Consider the following 21,026-nt stretch of genomic DNA (forward strand, 5'->3'; position numbering starts at 1 on the left):
TGTGGGCGGGCGAGGCCGGAGACGGGGTCTGCGCTGGGCAGTTTCTTTAGCCGTGGGAAGTTGAGGCTGAGTGAGGATGACGAAGAGACGGGCATGCAGGGGGGCTGGAAAAGAGGCCGAGAAACTTGGCTGAGAAGAGCAGAGCATGCTTCTTAATAGATCAGAATGGAAATCGGGGGTGGGGGTCCAGGACTTGGGAGGGAGGTGGACCAATTGTCACTCCAATCGTATTAGCATTCAAAGCGAATCAGGCGATTAATTTATTTATATGTGGGTTACATAAAACCTATTACATCGTTTGTCCATTCAGTTCCCCCTCTTCTGCATCCTCCTCCATGGTGAGTGGGTTTCTAGTTCAGAAACAAGTTACAGGGGAGTTCAAATAACGAAGGTTGGAAAATCCCAAATCCTGTCCTTGGTGGCGCTTCCTTCCTCAGAGTAACAGGAGTCCTTAATTTGCTACAGGGAAGAAGATTAATAAAGATTTAAAAACCCATGCACATCGGGAGGAAATAACTTAACACATTTGAACTGCTGGGGGGACGGGAGGGAATTGGTTACCCTTGTGTGGTAAGGAGAGAACGGAAGGGGCTGCCCCTAAACCCTTAAGACAGGTTGGTTGGTTTTTGATAACGCCGTTTTACTTTGGGGACGTTTAGCTTGAGCATCGTGTCTGGCGGTGGGTAGAGTTTAATTGCTTCGTTAGTTAATTGAAGGAGGGACTGTGTCGGTGAGTAAACGTTCGTGTGTGAGGGGTGCGGGGGTACGTTTAATAGCGCAGTGAATGTGTTCTGAGTGGACGTCTGACTGCTCCCCTGCTGTCTCCTTTCCTGGTCGGCCTTCCCCGGATCTTGCCTGGGCTGCCAAATCACCCGATCCCCGGGCTTTACTCCGTTTTGTAGGCCCTTTAGTGCTGTGTTCAACTTTCTATTCCTCTCCAGTCTCTCTGTAGATATTTTTGGCATTTCATTTTTTAAAGACCCAGAAAGTTGAGGCTGAGGGTCTTCTCTCTAAAAACAAAACAAAACAAAAAATATAGGGTAGAAAGTTGAAAGAGCTATTGAGTGGGGCAAAAAACCGACGCTTGGAACAAAGGTCCTAGTTACTGGGGAAAAAGGCAAGAGGCCTATATGTGAGGCCTGTGTGTGTGTCGCATGTACTCGGGGTGGAGGGGAGTGGGGGGGGCGGTTAAGGTTGAGGAATGGCATTATCAGGTTTAGAGACAATCAGTTGGCAGATGGTTTTATTGAGGTTTATTTTCATTATGCAAGGAGATCAATACTAAGTGTGAATTTTAAAGTAAACAAAATTTCTTTTGAAATAACCCTGCTCCCATTTTCAGGCCCAGAAATATTAATTTATTAGTGTGGCTTTTACATCATCTTTGTGAGATTGTTTGGGGAGTTTTTATTTCATTTACTTTACGCTTAAGAGAACATATTAACGTGGTTTGAGTTTGTGGGCTTTTTCCACATCTGCTTTTCTATGAATGTGCTGGTATCCATAAGGATTTAAGAATTGCCATGTAATTAATGTAGAATGCAATTAATGTTATTGTTTCTGTTCGATTCCCAGTTTTTAAGGAGTTTGAGTGGTTTTTAAGTCTGCTGAGCTGATGGTTACTGTTTAGTTTGTGTGAGTGAACAGGTTTGTTTTTTTTTTTTAGTTTTTCATTTACTTTCTAAAAGTTTTAGAATACTTTTGGCAGTTAGAGTTCCAGAAGCTGCTAAGCTAAAATATTTTAAAAATTGAGGGGATGCTAAGCCAGTGTAAAATCAGTGTTTTCACCTAGCAAAGTAAATTTGAATATTTACCTTTCCATTCTAACTTTTAAGATTACTGGATTTATGTTATCTAGATAAGATTTTATGATCTTACTTAAGCACATCATCCCAGCAAAGAGACAAACAATGGCTTGGGAATTCACACACTGCCATTTAGTAGCTGTGTGACCTTGAACTATTCATTTACCCTATCTGGTCTCCAGTTACCTGTTTTTTTTTTGTTTTTTTTTTTAAGATTTTTTATTCATTTGAGAGAGAGAGAGCCAGCGAGCATGACCAGGGTCAGAGGGAGAAACAGACTCCCGGCTGAGCAAGGAACCCCATGTGTGGCTCCATCCCAGGACCTCAGGAACAAGACCTGAGCTGAAGACAGACGCTTAACTGACTGAGCCACCCAGGTGCCCCTGGTCTCCAGTAATTTTATCTGTAAAATAGGGATGGGTAATCACTGTTTTACCTCACTGGGTAATTTTGAGACCCAGTGGATATAATGGCTGTGAAAAACTACAGACTGCTAAATAAGTGTAATATATTATCATTAGTTTTAGAAAATTACAGTAGCTATTTTGAGGTCATTAAAAACAAGAGCTTCTCACCAGTGATGGTGATAGGGGGGTGACCTTGATGTAAGGTAGGTTGCAGATATGAAATTACAGCAACTTACATTTTGAAACTGCTGCTAAATTGGTAGTGGAACTTGGGCCCAATTTCTGTTATTTTTTATTATTATTATTTGCATCAGCATGGTAGATACTTTTTCACCATACCTCCTACTGAATAAATTTGTTAATCATCCTTAGAGAAATTTCTTTACATTTTTATTATTGATAACCTGTATGTGTTCAGGTCTGTGGCTCTTAAGAAATTGCTTTCTAATGTCAGAGACTACAGTTAAGGGAAAATATTGCCAAATCTTGATCTGTTTTCTTTACAGGATTTAGGGTTTTGTTTTCTTTTTTTAGTTCTTTTAAGTGGGTGGGTGAGGATCTTTCTGAGCAAATAGGATACCAGTTCACCCTTTATCTTTCTGTTTGCTGAGGTAATTGAATGGACTCAAGTTGAAAAAGCAACCTGTTTGTTGCTTTTCCTCTTCATTCATGTTCTTGCTACTGCCAGCCTGACACGCACTTTTCCTTTATTTAAACCATTTTAGGTTCACTTCAACTCAACCCTTCATATCACTTCCTCAAAAACTTCTACCCCATGAGCTTTTCCTTTTTATTTCTTGGTTATCTAAATAAGCTCCATTTGGGGATTATAGTGCTGAATTTGTTGACATGTGTTCCTTTTGTTTCCCTAACTGGATTATAGCCTTTCCGAAGTCAAGGATTATCTTGTATCACTGTTTTGCATGAAGGTGCACTCATATGCCTGATTGAAAATAATACCCATTTTCCTTCCCACTCCAAACCAGTAATGTTAGCCTAGTCTTGCTGACTGTGCAACCAGTCTTCCTGCTTGGGAAGTTTCTTAGCCTCGACAGATTCCTCAAGATGCTATTTGGTTTTGTGATCACAGCCTCTTCATGTCTTCCTGACTGCTGTACCATCGAGTGCTGGGAAAGGGTGGAAGAGTAAGAAAGAAGTTGATGGATATTACACCATAGATAGATAGAATCTATAGATTGTTATATAATCCTGGTGCTTGTAGTTCTTAACATGTAATGTTAACTTTACATTTGTGTGTTTTCTTTCAGTGCCTCTGTATAGTTCATACAGATTCTTGAAGGCCTAAACCCCTAGCAGTTATTCTCTATAATCGCTACCTGGTCTGCTAGGTTACTCTGACACACAGTGGGTGCTCACTGTTAAGAGTAAATAGGTAAATAGAGTGATGCTGAACCAGTCTCTTGATTTTTTTTTAAGTAAAATTTAACTTGGTGAGTGTTCTGGATTTTTAACAATGCAGTTCTTTAAATCTAATACCCTGACTTACTGATTTTAGGTGATGGGCAAGAGAAATTGTTTCCTAGGCTGAGATAAGTCTGCTTCACAGTTCTTCTCTGAGGCCTTTCAGAGTTTGGTTGTGATTCTTCTAGTTTCATTAAACTGGGTTGGCCAGAAGAAAAAGGAACTTGTCCATTATTCAGACCTACCTGTTTTGACTTGAGTGTGCAGAAGCTATTAGTAATTTTGCAGCTCTGCTTGATTTAAAAAGTCATTTTAGTGGTCTAGAGTGAAAAAAACTGCTTGCCACTCTGTCCTTTTCATTAGAGAACAGCATTTATTGTTCAAGTGAACATCTGATTTGAAGGTAGAAGAATTGGGTAGTGGTCTTGACTGCCTTTTCTGTCTTTGTGACCTTGAGCAAATAGTTTAACCTTTGTGAGTTTCAAGTGCCTAATCTGGAGTGTGGTTATTGCCACCTAACCTAGATTTAATTGTCATTTGTATGCTAGACACTGTTGAGGAGGTTAGGCTACGAAGCTAAAGCTAGATTGGAACACAGGGCCCTTCCTCACTGGTTCATTGCCATTGCCTTATTTGTTAACACCCTTCTACCTAGAACATATTTCTGTTATATATGTAGACTAGAGAATTTGTGAAGATATGATAGTGTTCTTTAGTTGATTATGAATTCCTTCAAGTCCATCTTCCCCCTTTTTTTTATCCCTCTAGCACAGTGTCTGGCCTGTATTAAGGAATCTTTGAATCCTTATTAAAGGAACAAGGTTTGTGAGAATAAAATATTGCTGTAAGTGAAAATAATTTGTAACGGTTTAGCGTCTTATTTGTTTAGACAAACTTTTTTTTTAAGGTATTATTTATTTGACAGAGAGCGATACAGCGAGAGAGGGAACACAAGCAGGGGGAGTGGGAGAGAGGGAAGTAGGCTTCCCGCTGAGCAGGGAGCCGAATGAGGGGCTCGATCCCAGGACCCTGATCCCAGGACCCTGGGACCGTGACCGTGACCTGAGCCGAAGGCAGACGCTTAACGACTGAGCCACCCAGGCGCCCCTTGACAAACTTTTTGAATCATAGTTGATGCTAAAAAAGATTTTGGAAGTTTTCTTTTTAATCTATTGGATATGTGTTTTAGAGACTACAAGTTACTTTGTCATGTATTAAAAAAGTGAGGACAAGCCATTTCATAGTCTTTAATAATCCCTTATTTACATATAATAGTTGGTCATTTAAATTCTACACTGAGGCCCTAAATATATTTTGATATGATGCATATGTATTTAAGTATGCAGTTGAGTTTTATACATCATTTTTGTTTAGTTTCTTTGTTTCTCTTTTAGAAAGGATATATTCTATAAATATGTAATTACCTATATGTGGATTTTGAAGGCTATTTATAAGCTGAAGTGTCTATCAGCAAGTCTTCAAGACTTGAAGTTACAGCATTTCAATGTGTATTTTAATCAACTTGTTGGCTGTCATAACCAATGAGTTCTGCCCTGACTTCAAAACTCCTACTCATTCCACCCGTGGGCAGCATTCTGAATAAATAGATGTACCTTGTGCTATATCTTCTTAAGGTCAGATTAACTCAATTGGAAGTCCTTATACTGGTAAACGTGTGATGCCCTGGAAACCCAGAATGGGTTTTTACAGATAGCCCGTCTGAAATTCACTGTTGAGTTGTAATTTAAGCTGCTTTGTGTCCTTAGAGAGTAGGTTCATGGAGATCATATGGAGGGCCTCTCCCTCCCCCCCCTTTTTTTTAATCTTCCTGAAAACCAAGTGCTTGTAGTAGCCTTGTAAATAGTAAATACATGAACATGCTGTAACTTCTGCTATGGCCCCGGTGTTTTGTAATCTTGTCTGTTTTGCACCCTTGGCTGCATGCAGTCAGATTGAGCTGCTTGTTCCTCTCTGAACACCCTCCAGGAACTTCAGCTTTCTTGATGGACTTTGACTGTTAAGTCTCCCTGGATCGACACCCTTCCCTCATCTTGGGTCTCTCGTAGCTACAGGTACACACTTCACTTTCTTCCAGTACCTCCTGTAAGAGTTTGCTCCTTACTTCTCCCTTCCATAGCATTTTGTTAGTTTTTAGTTACTGCTTTCACCATCTCTCTTATTATAATTAGTCACTTCTTCTTAACTAGATCTTTGGCTTCTTGTGATAAAGCTCTCATTCTGCCATCACCATGGTGGCTGGCACAAGGCTCCTGACCTGCAATGTACATGGCAGTGATAGTTTGTTTTGGTGACACATTGAGGAATTATATTGTGAAATAATAGTAGCACCATTTGCCATAGTTTCTGTCAGCTTGCTTATTTTCATTTCTCAGGATTTGGTAGCTGTGTGTAGGATGCTAAAATATAAATTTTTCAGAATTAGGGCTCATGAAAATCCCCATTTTAAGGGATTGTTAAGGCACTAGACTATTTTACTAACTTTGTTACCTTAGGTTTAGCATTTGGGAATTATGTTTACTACCAGGTAAAAACGTGTTTATCAATACATATTTATCTAGTGCTTACTGCGTGCCAGGTCTCTGCTGGGAGGAATACAGAAGGTTCTTGTCCTGAGTTCCGTGGTTTCATTTAGTTGAAAATCACTTAACCTGGTTGAATTTACTTGATAACTATATATAGTATAGTGTTTAGCATAGAGAAGTATCCTGTAGATATTCTGGTTGTTGTTTTTTTTTTTAAGATTTTATTTATTTATTTGCCAGAGCGAGAGAGAGAGAACGCACAAGCAGGGAGAGCGGCAGGCAGAGGGAGAAGCAGGCTCCCCTCTGAGCGAGGATCCCTATGTGGGACTCGATCCCAGGACCCTGGGATCATGACCCGAGCCGAAGGCAGGCGCTTAACTGACTGAGCCACCCAGGTGTCCCTCCTGTAGATACTCTAAATGCAGGTTTTCTAAATGTAGAATATGAGAATCTAAATTAAGAAACTGATAAATTAGGGCACGAAATTTGGCTTTACTGAATAAATGGGTGAAAGTGCCTTCATTGTGAAAATACTTCCTCAGCAAGTAATGCATGTGCATTTCTGGTTCCAAACCCTCTTGAAAAATGCTGAGGAGGAATAGATTTATAAAATGGGATCTCTTATGTTGAAGAGATGTGGTACTTTATTGTAGATGAGTTCAAACTCTGACGACAGAACACAACATCGACCATTGTGCATATTGTTAAGTACAAAGTTGAGTTTTACAGAGTGGGTACTCAGAAGCTTGGAGGGAGATTCAGTCCTAGGTTGAAGTTGACTAGGTTGAGGAAGACTTTATGGAGAGATGAGGGACTTGAATTGGCCTCAGTTGTTTGGGTAGGTAGAGAAGAATGGGGAGCTTAAAAAGGTGAAGTTGAGGTGAGGATCTAATGGTCAGATAAACTGGCCCTTTGGAGTAGAGAGTTCACATTTATGAAATAGGAAGTCAGGCTGAGATGGTTGAGGTTCTTAAATGGGAGAAATTACAATTAGATTTAACAAATAGACATGTTGAGTTTGTTGTTGATCCCTGAATAGGCGGTGACATGAAAAAAGTGTACAGAAATATTTAATTTGTAAATGATCTACAGAGAAAAAGTGCTTTCAGATCTTATTTGGATCTTACCTTTCTATGAAATGGATTCCCTTTCTAGGACTGTACACTGTAGGGGTTATTTTAAGTTTTGGGGTGAAAAAAGCAGTGTGGAGGTAAAACTTTTTGCTTAGTTTCCCTACTTAGTAGTTAGAGTACCTCTGTTCAGTAAGCAGGAGCTGTCTGATGACTCCTGTTACTCCTCTGTTCAGTCATAGAGTTCGTCCCTGTTAGTGGAAGGTGGCAGTCATTTTGTCTTAACACATTCATCTATTGTTTATATTCAGTTTTTTTTTAATTCAGAGTACTGTTTGAAAATTAATACGTGATTTTTTGAGTTCCTCAGTAATGTCAGCCCTCTTTATAAGAGAAACTTCTGCTAAACATGTAATGCAGTAAAAAACACGATGTTTTAAGAAAAGCAAATGTGGCTTCAGTGTTTACATAATTTAAAAAAAAAATTTTATTATTTGAGAGAGTGTGAGTGAGAGCACGAGTGGGGTGGGGGGGGGCAGAGGGAGAGGGAGAAGCAGACTCCCCATTGAGCAGGGAGCCTGACGTGGGACTCCATCCCAGCACTCTGGGATGGTGACCTGAGCCAAAGGCAGACACTTAACCAACTGAGCCACCCAGGCACCGCTACATACTTTAAAAAAAAAAAAAAAAGATGTAGTTACTTCTTTTGAGAGAGAGCTCATGAGTGCAGAATCTTCAGCAGATTCTGGAGCCCCAAGAGTGGGGAGCTCAATGTGGGGCTTGATCCCACACCCCAAGATCATGACCTGAGCTGAAGTCAGATGCTTAACTGAATGAGCCACGCAGGCGTCCCAGTATTTATGTACTTTAAAAAAAGTGCAAGTTAATATTACCTGTTCTTTTGGGATCTTTCGTTTGTTTTTCCCAAGGCGGGGGACTGCGGGGGTAGAGGGAGAAGGAGAATCTCAAGCAGGCTCCATGCTCAGCAAGGAGCCTGATGTGGGGATCATGACCTGAGCCAAAATCAAGAGTTGGTCGCTTAACCAACTGAGTCACCCAGGCACCCCAATATTACCTGTTTAATCAAGTTAAATATCTTAGTAAAATATTTGCCTAGCACTTTGGTTGATGTCATAGTAGACTATTTGTTATCCCTGTTACTTTTATAAAAGTACACAAAACAGGATTTCAAAATTAGGAAATGAGGTTAGCTGGTGGCTAAAGAGAAACTAAAGATACAGAGAATAATACTTCAGGGGTCTGGTAGCAATAATATTTAGTTTTCTTACAGCAGCTTTTGTTCCTAGAGTATTCTTGTAGACTTTGCTGATTGCAGTTTGAATTCATTTTATTCTTGTGTGGAAATAGGAGAGATGTTAGCAGTTAGTGCAAGTTCATGACTTACACCTGTTAAAGCTGTATAGCACAATTTGGGGGGGGTTTGTGGACTTTGGAATAAAAACGTTTGTGAAGGCTGTGTATTTTACTAATACAAGAGACAAGAGTGTCTTTTAATTCAAGGCATTCATGCAGCTTCCTAATTTTTCCTTTATTAAACACATTTCCTTATATCCACCTAGGGAAAGCGGCCTAGTCTCGAGGGAATTAGACTTGAAGTCTACCCCTCCATCCCAGACCCACAAGCATTTCTGCCTTTCTCCCAGTAGATGGCAACAATTAGGCTGATTTTTTAGAAGATTTCAGTAGTTTGTAGCTTTGTATGTAATCAGACTAGTTTCCTAATTATTTCTCAACTGTCATTAGGAACTTCAGTGTTAATTTACACATCTTGACCTCAAAATACTTTTGTCAGAAAACTAGACTGTTAATTGCAGAGTTTATTCTTTTTTTACTTTACTCTTCACCCAGTCTTTTGAAAAGTTTGCCCTTCCAGTTGCTGCTATGAGGTAAGACTTGGGGAATTTCAGCCTTTGGTGTGGCACTGTAAAATAATCCGCTTCTGCCTCTTTGAACCATCTAGTATTACTTTTCAGCTGCCTGTGTATTAGGCCATGCCATTTATTCTCCAGGTATCTTCTCATTATACAAACTAAGGATTCTGAAAGGAATTATGGAAGAGATAGTAAACCATCATTTGGGGGATCTCCGTTGTGGCACTGGTGTTAAATGACACTCAGCTCCTAGTTCTTGATTCAGCTAAAGAATCGGTAAACTTCATGTTTGCTGGAATACCAGCGTTTTCTTTTCTGTCGGATGGACCTTCAGCTTAACTCCTGCGTTTACTTCCATTCAGCATGCGTTAATTCTTCCTTGTTACTAAAAAAGAAAAATAAGATGATTCATAATGCACAATTAACTTTTCAGGGTTTACCATATTTAGAGATACTTAGAACTTTTTACAGGATGCCTGCTGAGTTTATTTAAATTTTTAATGCGATAGTAAAGGATTTGGGAAGTTTCCATATTAATTAAGAGTTTTAAAGTTAGGAATGGCTTAATCTTTTAAGGAACATACAGTCAGAGACTTAGTAAAACAGTGGTTCTAAAAAAACATTCTGCAATTAGGTCTGTCTTACGGTCCAGTATTAGAGTCATGGTCCAGTGCAAGGAATTAGGCTGGTTTCAGCAACTGCTGCATTTATCTTTTAGAGGTGTTGCTTAAATTGCATTAGCAATACTCAGACCTAGAAAAATACTCACGTAAGATGTCTGCTCTCAGCGTAGGTAGTCTGAAGTTAGCGGTGGACATAGAATTTATATGAATAATAAGCAAATGGTATGTATTATTATAGATATTTTTGAATACTTATTTAAAGTCCTAAATCAAGATTTAGGATTAGGAAGACATGTAAGATGTGGTCCTTGGCCTTGAGTTTATAGTCTCATTAGGGAAGGAGATAAAGTTGGGAATAAAAGTAACTATAAAAACTCTTAAACTGAATTTTAAGACATTATTCAGATGTCTTATCAGGTGACTAGCTGTTAGGAACAGAGAATATGGTAAAAATATTACTCAAATATTTCCCAGAATAGTTATCTTCATCCATGTATACTTGATCACATTTAATTCCAAATTCAGTTCCTTGTTATCTTTCTGATGTGGTTTTCACTATAAATATGTATAATATAGTCTTTTTTGTATAATACAGTCTTAACAGTGATGTAGACCAGTCTAGTGGTGTGGGAGATGAATGGGATAAGAATAATAAGAAAAGGCTCTATGAATAATAGCAACAGCAGCCAACCTCTATTGAATCCTTCCCTTGGCTTACTGGTACATAGGTTAGTCTCCACCAGAGGAGGGATGGGAAATGGGGAGGTAGGTGGGCTGGGGATGGATAGGTAAGGGGGTAAATAGAAGAGAGTTGGACATTCTGCACAAGAAGTGTAATGAGGGTGGATGAGAGTCTGCTTCAGAAGAGGGTAGAATTTTTCAGTGGCCAAGGAGAGTTAATTGTACTGAGTAAATACAGTCTACATGCTGTGTTTATTTTCTGTGTTTATTTAAGTGAGTTTTTTGCCCCATAACTTTACATAGGGAGAATGTACCATATATTCTTCCTGTGTTTTGAGTATCCCTGGGTTATTCATAAACCCAATTGGAATAACAGGAAATATATAAATATGGTATAATGGAAAATAAGATGAAAGTATGAGCCAATTAATATTAGTGCATACATTTACATGAACATTTTTTAAAGTTGGTGTTTTTATCGTGAAACTTTAGTCAGTTTTCATAAACAATTTTTCGTGGCTATACACATTTACATATTTTGAAGGCAGTGCCCTCCCTATACAAAGCATATGGGCCTTGATGCAAGAAACTCTGATTTAAACAAGATCCTCCTTATGCTAGCTATGTGATCTTGGATAAGTCATTTAAACCCTCTGAGGCTTAGTTTTCTTTTGTATAAAATGGGTTGCTGTTAGGATCTTGCATAAGTACAGTGGTAGCTGCTGCTGTTTTTATTTATAATGATGAAGAAAAAAATGTATATTAATTTGGATGGTTTAGAGGAAGGCTTTTACACTGTCTTCCAGAACCGGGGTCAGCAAACTTTTTTTTATAAGGTGCCAGACAGCAAATATTTTTGTCTTTGTGGGTCATGTCTTCTCTGTTGTAATTACTCAGCTGTTGTGGGGCAAAAGCAGCCGTTGCCTTTGTTTAAATAAAACTTTATTTACAAAAGGAAGCAGTGGTCCAGATTTGGCCTGTGTGCCATAGTTTGCCAACCCCCTGCTGCCTTTACTTGGTTCACAGGATTTGGAAATGACATATGTCTTAAAAGGTAATGTAATAATGTGTAAGTGATAAAGGAATTTGGTGTAAGTGGCTAAGAGCAAAGACTGGAATTTAACTTAAACCCTGGCTCTGATACAATTAACTTTGTGACCTTAGGTCAGTCACTTTTTTTTGCTTCAGTTTTGCTGGGAATGATAGTAATACCTATTTTAGGTTCGTTGTGAGGATTAAATTGGTTACTATGTAAAACTTTGAAACAGTGGCTGGTAAAGGATAAGTGCTCCATGTGTTATTATTGTTAATAACCATTCTTTTTGAGAGGAAGCTTTTCTTTCCTTTGTTGATAGACTATCTAAAAAGACAGGTTTGAGAAGATGGATTTCTCTGATAACATCTTGGAATTCCCTGAGTGTTAGAGTTGTAAGGTTGAAGGAGATCATTTGACAGTATGGACTCATCAGGAGAGTGAATTTGGGTTCTGGTTTCCTGGTTGTTTGATCTTGGGCAAGTTATTAAGGTATAAAGTATAGGAAAATCGTACTTTATAGGATTCTTTTGAGTTTTTAGTGGGAGAGAAGTGCTTAGCACAGTGCCTTGTTCCCAATGAGGTGATCAAATGATAGTTGCTAAATTACAGTTTTTTTGATTAGGGTATTGGCTCCTAGAAGGAGTTTAATAGCTTTTATTCTATATAAAAGAACCATATAATAGTTCTTTTTAAATGACTTATTTTCACAGTTGCTATAAATGTATGAAATTACAGTCAACAGTGTGTGAATTTGTTATTTTTCAGATGTCATAATTTAGGTGTTAGTAAATTTAATAGACAATTAAAACACTTTAATATATATTTTTTTAATTTTTGAAGACTTTTATTTATTTGTTGGAGAGAAAGCAAAAGTATTCCTGAAGGATGCTTAGCATACTTCACCATACCTTTTATTTGGGGAGAGCTAGGGCATACCTCTGGCAAAAATAAGAGTAATGGTGTAATTGTATGAATATAGGTTTAAACCACTGGCTTTTAAATTCTTTTGATCTTCAGTCCATGATAAGAAATGCCCTACTTTGCTTCACCAGTGTATGTATAGAAATGTGTGTGTAACTGAAGTAAATGTCAAACAGTACTTAAGCATTTGGCATGCTGCTATTCTCTATTTAATTTAAAACTTCTGGTTACGACCTTTTAAGTCCGAGAATTCTTTTTCTTTTTTTTTTTTTTTTTAAAGATTTTATTTATTTATTTGACAGACAGAGACACAGCGAGAGAGGGAACACAAGCAGGGGAAGTGGGAGAGGGAGAAGCAGGCTTCCCACAGAGCAGGGAGCCCAGTGCGGGGCTCGATCCCAGGACTCTGGGATCACGACCTGAGCTGAAGGCAGACGCTTAACAACTGAGCCACCCAGGCGCCCCTAAGTCCGAGAATTCTTAACCTTTTCTGTGGTGTGGACCATTTCACAGTCTTAAGCTGTGGACTCCTCAAAATAATTTTAAATTCCTAAAATAATTGCATAAGACAAACCCCCAGTATATCAAATGTTGAAATCTAGTTCTTAAACTGCTAAATTAGTATGCTGTAAAATAGTAATACATTCCTTTATTAGCATTTTCAATAACATGATCTAGCAGCTGTTGAAAGCAGTGATGGGTGTAAATGATATTTTGAGGTATCTGCAACAATTGTAATGTGATAGGATAATATCTGTGATTTCTCTTGGTGCAAAGCCAGCGGTACTGCCAATGATGCTGTGGTTTGTTGCCTATTCAGGATAGAAGGAAATGTTAAATTTCAATTAGAGGTTAGTGAAATTATTTTTTTCAATCCAAGTTCATGAACTCCTGATTATGAACCCCTGGTCTAAATCGATTTCAAGGCTCTAATCTTAGAATTTGAGAAAAAATACTGGCTTTGGCCCAATCATGACTCATCCCTGAGGGACAGGGAGTAGCCTCCTTCCTTAGAGGTGAAGGGATTTTTACTCGCTATAAGGCAGGATTCTTTTAGCAGGGAAGAGTGTGGGATAGATGGAATTTGGGTAGGGAATGTTACCTTCTGCCTTCTCCTGTGTGTAGTCCCCCCTCCTTTATTCTCTCTACTGATTGCTTAATTTTCCTCCCAGTACTATCCACTGTTACTGTTGTCTGCTTCCCCAATGGTAGGTAAATACCATTGGGGAGAGACTACCCCTTTAAGTAATTGAGCAGCTGAGTAAGACCTGGCACTCCCATATCCCAACTAGTAAGTCTTGGCCTTGGTGTCCCCTCATTCTTCCCTCCCCTCCAAAAAACTGATGTGACCATTGTAAAGGCTGAAATGTGAGGAAATGTAGGTAAAGGCACTGCTCCGAAGTGCTCTACGTAGAGGAGGTGATTCTCCTGGTGGACAGGTGTAAAATGACTTGTGTTCATGTGGTTCCCCGCCCTTGATTTTTAGATGTGTGGGTATATCTCATATAGTTAACAAACCAGGAGCAGAGCTATTATTTTTTTAATTTGTATATGAGGAATAAAAAAATTACTCAGTAAAGAATTCTAGTCTAAGGACATTAATGTAAACCTCCCTGGAGTTGATAGTATGCCCTCCCCTCTTCCCCCACCCTGCCTTCATTTTTAAATTGTTTTTTTCACTTCAGGGCAATCTGCCTTTCCTTCAGCAGGCATTCTTTCTTTTCCTTTTTAAAGTGGGTTGCACCAAACCTGATTAATGAAAATTCTTGAAGAACTGGTTGCGATAGTTCTGGATTTTTTGTTTTAACTTGGGTGGTTAACTACAGTGCATTTTAAAGTTTCCTTAAAGCAATTATTTCTGACTTAAAAGACACATCAGTGCCTTTTGCACAGTTGGACTGCAAACATCTGTTGATTGAATACATTTTTACGAGTCTACGTATCTAGAATATCTGTCCCTCAGTCTTTAGGTTTTGTTAAAGTTTTGATAGAAAGTAAACTAGTACTTCCATTTGGATCACTGGACTTTTTGAGTCCTAGAAGAACTTCTTTTGGAACAGGTAAGTGATAGTATCCATGTTGGATTTGATTATTCTTGTTTTGTTTGCTTTAGAAAAAGTTAATAAATGCTTAAATTGATCCAATATTAGGTATTGTGGAATATAGTTGTTAGTTCCTATGTAAATACTTCTGGTTTTCATTTTATTTTTATATTTAATAACATTGTTGGAAAACAAGAAAAACTTACTGACTTTCTAACCAGTGTAAAGACTATGAAGTAGAAAAGGCATCATTACTTTATTAGAATAGAGAATAGGAAGATGTATAAGTAGTGAAGAAATTGGATTATCAGTCATGTTTAGTAAATGCATTAAAAAATGTATTCCATTCTACGTAGGAGTCTTTTCATTCTTAACAAATGATGATTATTTGTCTTTAAAATGTCAGTTGGTTTATAGTACCTTTCAGTACCTGTTGGGAAGAGCCTGGCATGTTAACATTTTGTTTGTTGACATATTTGAAGATCTAAAAGCAACAGCTTTAGAATTTTCCTTTTTATGCAGTACTTTGGAAGGCAGGAAACACTTTCAAAGCAAAACAGAATTTTTTTAAGCAGCTCTATCCAGATACATAATTCTTATGTCATACAATTCACCCATTTAAAATCTACAGTGTTTTTAATATATTCACAGAGTTGTGCAACCATCGCCACCGTCTAATTTCAGAACATTTCATTGCTCCAAAATAAACCCTGTACTCATTGGATTTTCTGTAAACTTTTAGGTTAAGTTTTAGAATTGATGATTCAGATGTGATATACTGTCCTTCTGTTAGTTAAAATCATACCAATTTTTTAAAAAAAACTAGCCTTGCCCATTTTGTAGTATGGGACTACAGATGGAAACTACTTGGTACTTGGATTTATCCTCCAAGGAGGGTTCATCCGTTTTGATAATTTTTCTACTTGAAATTATTATTTGAATGTAAACAGCCTGTTAACTAGAAACTATGCTTATTTGTTGGCTGTAACTGTCACTTGGACAAGGCTGGATAGGAAACTATTCTTGGAAGATGCCAAATTTACTTCAGAACCAAACTCAAGAGTTCTGGTTCTACCTGGTAGGGAGCAGTTTGCCAGTTCTTTTTGATATTTCAAGGTAGAAGTTCAACAGGTAAAAATTGAATTTTTGATTGGCTTCTACAGACTTCCATTCATTTTCTTATTTTTTAGAAGTTTATACAGAATGTTTTGTTTTGAAAGACATATTAGCACTTTCTACATTATTGTCTTTGATATGCAGTTAGGTTGGCAGAGTTTAGGTGTGCATTACTTCTTTGGAGTTTCTTTTGTCATTTCAGTTTTTGAGGTGCTTTCAGACTTTCCTCTGAGACTCCCCTCTGGCTATTTCCTCTTGATTCATTCATTCATTCATCTACCTCCCAAGGCCTCCCCCCCTCTCCCCCAGGCCTTTCTGAAGCTGTCTGTCTGTCTGAAATGCCCTCTTTCTTTGCTTTCCCACCCCTCTCTTCTGGGCAGATATGGGAAGAGTTTTCATATTTCCACACCCTGAGAGGTGTATCGCCTCCCCTAAGGAAGGCTTGGATTGTTCTTCTGAAATAAGTGCTTCCAGTAGAGTCCATCGGTTTTCACTCCACAGTTTGCTCTTTCATTGGTCTGAGCTTCCCAGAGTTCCTTTGAGTCTTGCCTGCATCCTACCAGAGATTCTAACGTCATCACTGTCTGCTCACCTCACTTTAAAAGAGGGCCAGGGCTAGCTGATGTCTCAGCACAAAGCGAAATCATCCTTAACCCTTTTGTCACTTCTGGTTTATGCTTACTGGTGACTCTTTTTCCAGAACAGACGCAACTGTCCTCTTTTATGTTTTGGCACTGCTTCCTCTTTCTACCTCTCCTAGTTTGTTTTGGCTATTTTTTTATTATTTGTGGGTGAGAAATGAACTGCACATAGAAATTTGGTGGCTGTGGTTTCATTCAGTTCTCTTTCTCTTGCTTTTACTGCTACTACAAGTTGGTACTTGTGTTAGATGTATTTCATCTTAGTATTTTTCTCTCTTAAATTTTAATGAAGGATGGGAAAAGAATGTACTAAATTTTAGGATTTCTTGATACTGATTTTAGTGTATTCAGCAATGCTATTGGTACAGTTTTTAGAGTGGTATTTTAGTGGAACTGTATGTGTTATCATTTAATGTTGAATTTTTTTCACTTAGGCATATTAGAAATCGGAAGTTACAAACTGGATTTGATGCATATGAATTTATACTTTTTTAGTTTTATTTTTATTATTATTATTTTTTTAAGATTTATTTATTTGTCAGAGAGAGAGTGAAAGAGCACAAGCAGGGGGAGCGGCAGGCAGAGGGAGAAGCAGGCTCCCTTGCCTAGCAAGGAGCCTGATGTGGGATCGATCCCAGGACCCTGGGATCACGACCTGAGTCTAAGGCAGACACTTAACCGACTGAGCCACCCAGGCGCCCCTGAATTTATACTTTTTTTTAAAAAAGATTTATGTTTTTATCTTAGAGAGTGATCAAGAAAGCGGGGGTGGGGTGGGGTAGAGGGAAAAAATCCCAAGCAGACTCCCTGCGGAGCGTGGAGCCCAACGTGGGGCTTGATCCCACGACCCAAGCCAAGAATCAAGAGTCAGCTGCTCAACTGATTGAGCCATCCAGGCGCCCCTGAAATTATACTTTTAAAAGGCATCGTATAAGATTATTGGTCTGAGAGTCAGGAGACTGGAATTCTAATCTGATTTCAATTTTAGATACTTGAGCATAGATGAATTTCCTTTGAATCTCTTCTGTTAGATATGAGTAATATTTGTTCTTGCTACAACTCTGGGATTGTTAGGATTAAAGTGAGAGACCTATGTTACAAGTATACAGGGTATTCATATAGAACCACAGTACACAAAAACTTTATAGTTTTGTCCTTGTTACTGCTATTGGAGAAAACAGTGAATCTCCATGAATGAATCCGACTTGAAAGAACATCTGAATTTGGAGGCATAAAAAGTAAACTAGGACTTAAAGTAAAGATTTGTCAGAGAGAGAGCGAGAGAGAGAGAGAGCAAGAGCGAGCACAAGCAGGGAGAGTGGCAGAGCAGGCAGAGGGAGAAACAGGCTCCCTGCTCAGCAGGGAGCCTGATGCAAGGCTCGATCCCAGGACCCTGTGATCACGACCTAAGCCGAAGGCAGACGCTTAACCACTGAGCCACCCAGGTGTCCCCTCCCCTCCTTTTAAGATTTTATTTTAAAAGTAAACTAGGACTTAAAAAAACATTCAAGCGTTAATTGTATACTGGGTCACCTAGAGTTATTACTTGAGATCAACTACTCATGTTTGTCTAATGAAATCTTTTAAGGATGGAATTAGGAAGCTGAGCCTCAGGAGCAATTAACTGAAGCCAACAGTTCAGATATTCTTAACCTGTTGTCTCTACTGTGTGTGTCTGCTTTATCTCTCTCTCTCAAGACTGCTTCCTAATGTGCCTGTCTTAAACATAATGCCAGACTTCGCACTTAACACTCTAGGTACCCTATCTAAAGTACCTTTGGGAAGGACTCTGAGTGATCCAGCATAGGTCATTTACAGAGTACTGAACCCTAGTTAACTTGTGGTGGGTGTTGTGGGATAGAGACTTGTCATGTAGTATGTTACAGCTTCTATAAGAATCTGTGAGACTGTATTGAATAGAGAGAAATAGATGAAACATGGTTGTCTAGTACATGTGTCCCCTTGTAGTATTTAATGACATAACTAAATTTGCGAAATGCTGTGGAGCTCTTCAGAGTTGTAATATGCAGAAACACTGAGAGATTTAATGCAAGATTTTTAAAAACTTTGCCATTCGACGGGTAAAAGTATGTATGTATGTATGTATGTATTTAAGATTTTATTTATGTATTTGACAAAGAGAAAGACACAGTGAGAAAGGGAACACAAGCCGTGGCAGAGGGAGAGGGAGAAGCAGGCTTCCCGCGGAGCAGGGAGCCGATGTGGGGCTCGATCCCAGGACCCTGGGATCATGACCTGAGCCACCCAGGCGCTCTGGTAAAAGTATTTAGATACTGCTCTGGAAGTGTGCTTACTTTCCCACTGTGGGATATTCTAGTCCTATTTTTGCTATTGATTTCTATTCATTTGTATTCATTGTGGTCAGAGAATATGCTCTGTGTGATTTCATTTCTTTGAATTTGTTGGTTTACTTTATGAGGCCTAGTGTATGGATAGTTTCTGACAACATTCTATGTGTGCTTGGAAAGAATGTGTATTTGCAGTGTTATATTTGTCCCCATTAGGTCTATTGATAATGTTGTTCACATCTGTATCCAAACTAATTTATTTTTTGGTTGTCTTGTTAATATCAGTTACCAAGAGAGGAGTTTTTAAATTCTGGATTTGTGTATTTTTCAGTTTTTGTTTTAAGGTTTTAAAGCTGATGAAGAATTGCTGTCTTCCTCGGGGTGCCTGGGTGGTTCAGTTGGTTGAGCATCTGACTCTTGTTTTGCTCAGGTCATGATCTCGGGTCTTGGGATCGAGCCCCGAGTTGGGCTCTGTGCTCAGCAGGGAGTCTGCTTGAGATTCTCTCCTCTCCCTCTGCCCCTCCCCTGCTCATTCTCTCCCCCTCTCTCTCAGATAAATAAATATATAAAAAAATTCTTTTTTAAAAAAAGGGAATTGCTATCTTCCTGAATTGAATCTTTTATTATGATGAAGGAACTATTTTTTAAAAGTTATTTACTTTTAATTTTTAAATTTTTTTAAAGTAAGCTCTATGTCCAGTGTGGGGCTTGAACTCATGAGATCAAGAGTCGCATGCACTGATTGAGCCAGCCAGGCGCCCCTGAAGAAACCATTTTTATCTCTAGTAATGTCTTTTTAAAAACTTGTGGGCGCCTGGGTGGCTCAGTGGTTAGGCGACTGCCTTCGGCTCAGGTGCATGATCCTGGAGTCCCGGGATCGAGTCCCACATCAGGCTCCCTGCTCGGCGGGGAGTCTGCTTCTCCCTCTGACCCTCCCCCTCTCATGCTCTCTCTCATTCTCTTTCTCTCTCTCTCAAATAAATAAATAAAATCTTTAAAAAAAAAATAAAAACTTGTAATGTCAGTTTTTTAATGCTAATAAACTACACCAGCTTTTTTTGTCCAGTGTTTGCATGGTATTTTTCTAACTTAGATCTGTTGCTTCTAGTTGAAATGTTTTGAAAATCCAACTAGACATTGAGCTTTACCATTTTATTTTCTAATTTGGTGCCCTCATTTGAATTTATTGTTTTTCATAGGTGTATGATTCTAGTCTTCGGTTACTTTAGAAACTAAAATAGTATATCTAACAAGGTCTGTAATTAATTGGTACCTTTACTTGCAGAAAACACAAAGACCTTAGAATAGTAACTCAGTTTACCAAGCTCCTCTTGGCTTTAAGATATTGTCATTTTACTTTAATCGGTTTTTAAAACCTTAGGTAGATAGTATAATTTCATAGCATTAATGTTCATTTACATTTATCTGTTTGTCACCCTTATTTATTCTTGAATCTCAGTCCTATATCAAGGTCATTTTTTTTGTATTGCTGGTGAAAAAAACTCAGTTTTTAATCTGACAAAAGCTTAATTTTTTTTTTTTTAACACTTTATTTGAGAGGAGTGGGGGAAGAGGGGCAGAGGGAGAAAGAGAATCATAAGCAGGCTCCACGCCCAGGGTGGAGTCCAACGTGGGGCTTGATCAATGACCCTGAAATCATGACCTGAGTGGAAACGAAGAATTGTATGCTTAACTGAGCCACCCTGGAGCCCCAAAAGCTTAATTCTTTAAAGATAATCTCATTTGGTATAGAATTCTTAATTGGCATGTATCTTAAGTGTCCTGAAGAAGATAAAAATTCTATTGTCTTCTGGCTTCCATTGTTGCTTTCAAGAAATCAGCTGATAGTCTGTAAAAAATTCTCTCCTTTCCCTTGTGTTGAAGATTTTCTGTCTTTGGTACTTAGTTTCATTACATGGTTTCATTATGACATGTCTAGGTAAGTATCTTTTTATTTATCTTGTTGAAATAATCATTTGGGCTTCTTGAATTTAAGGGTTGGTATCTTTCACCAGTGCCAGAAAATTCCAAGCCAATAAATGTTTAGATATGCCTCACCATGTCTTCGTCCTTGTACTTCTGAAATTGTGACTAAACATATGTTTGAACGTCTTTTATCCTCATTATTTCTTATTTTTAATCTTTTGGCTTCTATGCTGCATTCCGTGCAATTTGTATCTTAATGCTTTGCCTAACTTTGTCTAATATGCTGCCAGACCTGTCTATTGAGTTTTATTTTTATTCACATATTAGAAATTCTTTTTGGCTCCCTTTCAAATCTGTCCCTTTGAATAGTTTTTTTGTTACCTTTATTAGTTTTTTCAGTTTTGGCCTGTGTATTTTAAACATAGAGACCGCTTTGCTTAAGATTTGTCTGATAACTCATATCTGAAATCTGTGTGATTGTTTCTGTTGTTTGTTTTCGCAAATCCTTGTTCACGGTGCCTTGTTTATTTATGTGTACTCTTTGTGGTGTTCACTGTCTATAGTTTATTTGTAGATGTTTCCTGAAGCCTGG

The 21,026-nt window shown here is 38.4% G+C and overlaps 1 protein-coding gene across 9 annotated transcripts in view; it reads left to right on the forward strand.

The window, feature by feature from the left end:
- TRIP12 (thyroid hormone receptor interactor 12) overlaps positions 1-21,026 on the forward strand; it is a 140,624-nt gene that overhangs the window by 752 nt on the left and 118,846 nt on the right. The gene's annotated exons all lie outside the window — the stretch shown is intronic.

The sequence above is a fragment of the Mirounga leonina genome, unplaced genomic scaffold (assembly GCF_011800145.1).
Source record: "Mirounga leonina isolate KUSES-001 unplaced genomic scaffold, KU_Mleo_1.0 Mir_151, whole genome shotgun sequence".
NCBI classification, from domain to species: domain Eukaryota; kingdom Metazoa; phylum Chordata; class Mammalia; order Carnivora; family Phocidae; genus Mirounga; species Mirounga leonina.